Below are 4,911 nucleotides of genomic sequence, written 5' to 3' on the forward strand. Positions count from 1 at the left end.
TCGTCTAAAATATTGAGCGAAACCAGGGTTAATGGACTGCTTCAGTGTGGTACCACACTACTACGTGATCCAAACCAGAAAAAACCCAGGATCCGTTCAACAAGTATGTGAAGTGTGCGAAAGTATGAGCCTGATGAGAGCAAATCCCAGACCTAACCTAGACCTAACATGAATTATTCTCTAAAATATTGGTCGAAACCAGGTTTAATTGACTGTTTCAGTGTGGTCCCACATTACTACGTGACCCAAACCAGAAAAAACCCAGGATCCGTTCAACAAGTATGTGAAGAATGCGAAAGTATGAGTCTGATGAGTGAAAAAACCAGGCCTGACCTAGACCTAACATGCGTTAAACTCTAAAATATTGAGCGTAACCAGGTTTAATGGACTGTTTCAGTGTGGTACCACACTACTACGGGATCCCAACCAGAAAAAACCCAGGATCTGTTCAACAAGTATGTGAAAAACGCGAAAGTATGAGCCTGATGAGAGCAAATCCCAGACCTAACCTAGACCTAACATGAATTATTCTCTAAAATATTGGTCGAAACCAGGTTTAATTGACTGTTTCAGTGTGGTCCCACATTACTACGTGACCCAAACCAGAAAAAACCCAGGATCCGTTCAACAAGTATGTGAAGAATGCGAAAGTATGAGTCTGATGAGTGAAAAAACCAGGCCTGACCTAGACCTAACATGCGTTAAACTCTAAAATATTGAGCGTAACCAGGTTTAATGGACTGTTTCAGTGTGGTACCACATTACTACGTGATACAAACCAGAAAAAACCCAGGATCTGTTCAACAAGTATGTGAAAAACGCGACAGTATGAGCCTGATGAGGGCAAATCCCAGACCTATCCCAGACCTAACTTGCGTTATCCTCTAAAATATTGATCGATACCAGGTTTAATTGACTGTTTCAGTGTGGTACCACATTACTACGTGATCCAATCCAGAAAAAAACCCAGGATCTTGTCAACGAGTATGTGAATTGTGCGAAAGTATGAGTCTGATGAGGGCTAATCCCAGACCTATCCCAGACCTAGCTTGCGTTATCCTCTAAGATATTGACCGAAACCAGGTTTAATTGACTGTTTTAGTGTGGTACCACATTACTACGTGATCCAAACCAGAAAAAACCCAGGATCCGTTCAACAAGTATGTGAAGAATGCGAATGTATGAGTCTGATCAGTGAAAATCTCAGGCCTTACCAAGACCTAACTTGCGTTGTCCTCTAAAATATTTATCCAGACCAGGTTTCATTGAATGTTTCAGTGTGGTACCACCTTACTACGTGATCCAATCCAGAAATAGCCCAGGATCTAGCCATGAAGTATGAGAAATATGCGAAAGTATGAGCCTGATGAGGGCAAATCCTAGACCTAACCCAGACCTAACATGCGTTATCCTCTAAAATATTGATCGAAACCAGGTTTAATTGACTGTTTCAGTGTGGTACCACATTACTACGTGATCCAATCCAGAAATAGCCCAGGATCTAGCCATGAAGTATGAGAAATATGCGAAAGTATGAGTCTGATGTGGTCAAATCCCAGACCAATCCCAGACTTAACTTGCGTTTTCCTCTAAAATATTGATCGAAACCAGGTTTAATCGACTGTTTCAGTGCGGTACCACATTACTACGTGATCCAAACCAGAAAAAACCCAGGATCAGTTCAACAAGTATGAGAAGAATGCGAAAGTATGAGTCTGATGAGTGAAAATCCCAGGGCTAACCTAGACCTAACATGCGTTATCCTCTAAAATATTGATCCAAACCAGGTTTAATGGACTGTTTCAGTGTGGTACCACATTACTACGTGATACAAACCAGAAAAAACCCAGGATCTGTTCAACAAGTATGTGAAAAACGCGACAGTATGAGCCTGATGAGGGCAAATCCCAGACCTATCCCAGACCTAACTTGCGTTATCCTCTAAAATATTGATCGATACCAGGTTTAATTGACTGTTTCAGTGTGGTACCACATTACTACGTGATCCAATCCAGAAATAGCCCAGGATCTAGCCATGAAGTATGAGAAATGTGCGAAAGTATGAGTCTGATGTGGGCAAATCTTAGACCTAACCCAGACCTAAGATGCGTTATCCTCTAAAATATTTATCCAGACCAGGTTTCATTGAATGTTTCAGTGTGGTACCACTTTACTACGTGATCCAATCCAGAAATAGCCCAGGATCTAGCCATGAAGTATGAGAAATATGCGATAGTAAGAGCCTGATGAGGGCAAATCCCAGACCTATCCCAGACCTAACTTGCGTTATCCTCCAAAATATTGATCGAAACCAGGTTTAATTGACTGTTTTAGTGTGGTACCACATTACTACGTGATCCAAACCAGAAAAAACCAAGGATCTGTTCAACAAGTATGTGAAAAACGCGAAACTGTGAGCCTAATGAGGGCAAATCTTAGACCTAACCCAGACCTAAGATGCGTTATCCTCTAAAATATTAATCCAGACCAGGTTTCATTGAATGTTTCAGTGTGGTACCACTTTACTACGTGATCCAATCCAGAAATAGCCCAGGATCTAGCCATGAAGTATGAGAAATATGCGATAGTAAGAGCCTGATGAGGGCAAATCCTAGACCTATCCCAGACCTAACTTGCGTTATCCTCTAAAGTATTGATCGAAACCAGGTTTAATTGACTGTTTCAGCGTGGTACCACATTACTACGTGAAACAATGCAGAAACAGCCCAGGATCTAGCCATGAAGTATGAGAAATATGCGAAAATATGAGCCTGATGAGGGCAAATCCTAGACGTAACCCAGACCTAACATGCGTTATCCTCTAAAATATTTATCAAGACCGGGTTTAATAGAATGTTTCAGTGTGGTACCACATTACTACGTGATCCAAACCAGAAAAAACCCAGGATCCGTTCAACAAGTATGTGAAGAATGCGAATGTATGAGTCTGATCAATGAAAATCTCAGGCCTTACCTAGACCTAACTTGCGTTGTCCTCTCAAATATTGATGGAAACCAGGTTTCGTTGACTGTTTCAGTGTGGTACTACGTTACTACGTGATGCAATCCAGAAAAAGCACAGGATCTAGCCATCAAGTATGAGACATATGCGAAAGAATGAGCCTGATGAGAGCAAATCCCAGACCTAACCTAGACCTAACATGTGTTATCCTCTAAAATATTGAGCGAAACCAGGTTTAATGGACGGTTTCAGTGTGGTACCACACTACTTCGTGATCCAAACCAGAAAAAACCCAGGATCTAGCCTTGAAGTATGAGAAATATGCGAAAGTATGAGCCTGATGAGGGCAAATCCTAGACCTAACCCAGACCAAACATGCGTCATCCTCTAAAATATTTATGAAGACCAGGTTTAATTGAATGTTTCAGTGTGGTACCACATTACTATGTGATCCAAACCAGAAAATAACGCAGGATCTGTTCAACGAGTATGTGAAGTGTGCGAAAGTATGAGCCTGATGAGGGCAAATCCCAGACCTATCCCAGACCTAACATGCGTTATCCTCTAAAATATTTATCAAGACCAGGTTTAATTGATTGTTTCAGTGTGGACCCACATTACTACGTGATCCAAACCAGAAAAAACCCAGGATCCGTTCAACAAGTATGTGAAGAATGCGAATGTATGAGTCTGATGAGTGAAAATCCCAGGCCTGACCTAGACCTAACTTGCGTTGTCCTCTAAAATATTGATGGAAACCAGGTTTCATTGACTGTTTCAGTGTGGTACTACATTACTACGTGATGCAATCCAGAAAAAGCCCAGGATCTAGCCATCAAGTACGAGAAATATGCGAAAGAATGAGCCTGATGAGAGCAAATCCCAGACCTAACCTAGACCTAACATGCGTTATCCTCTAAAATAATGAGCGAAACCAGGTTTAATGGACTGTTTCAGTGTGGTACCACACTACTTCGTGATCCAAACCAGAAAAAACCCAGGATCTGTTCAACAAGTATGTGAAAAACGTGAAAGTATGAGCCTGATGAGGGCGAATCCCAGACCTATGCCAGACCTAATTTGCGTTGTCCACTAAGATATTGATGGAAACCAGGTTTATTGACTATTTCAGTGTTGTACTTCATTACTACGTGATGCAGTCCAGAAAAAGCCCAGGATATAGCCATCAAGTATGAGAAATATGCGAAAGAATGAGCCTGATGAGAGCAAATCCCAGCCCTAACCTAGACCTAACATGCGTTATCCTCTAAAATATTTATCAAGACCAGGTTTAATTGAATGTTTCAGTGTGGTACCACTTTACTACGTGATCCAAAGCAGAAAAAACCCTCGATCAGGTCAACATGTATGTTAAAACTGCGAAAGTATGACCCTGATGAGTGCAAATCCCAGGCCTAACCTAGACCTAACTTGCGTTATCCTCCATTATTTTGATCGAAACCAGGTTTAATTGACTGTTTCAGTGTGATACCACATTACTACGTCATACAATCCAGAAACAGCCCAGGATCTAGCCATCAAGTATGAGAAATATGCGAAAATATGAGCCTGATGAGGGTAAATCCTACACGTAACCCAGACCTAACATGCGTTATCCTCTAAAATATTTATCAAGACCGGGTTTAATAGAATGTTTCAGTGTGGTACCACATTACTACGTGATCCAAACCAGAAAAAACCCAGGATCCGTTCAACAAGTATGTGAAGAATGCGAATGTATGAGTCTGATCAATGAAAATCTCAGGCCTTACCTAGACCTAACTTGCGTTGTCCTCTAAAATATTGATGGAAACCAGGTTTCGTTGACTGTTTCAGTGTGGTACTACGTTACTACGTGATGCAATCCAGAAAAAGCAGAGGATCTAGCCATCAAGTATGAGACATATGCGAAAGAATGAGCCTGATGAGAGCAAATCCCAGACCTAACC

The sequence above is a fragment of the Colletes latitarsis genome, unplaced genomic scaffold, assembly GCF_051014445.1.
Source record: "Colletes latitarsis isolate SP2378_abdomen unplaced genomic scaffold, iyColLati1 scaffold0018, whole genome shotgun sequence".
Lineage (NCBI taxonomy): Eukaryota > Metazoa > Arthropoda > Insecta > Hymenoptera > Colletidae > Colletes > Colletes latitarsis.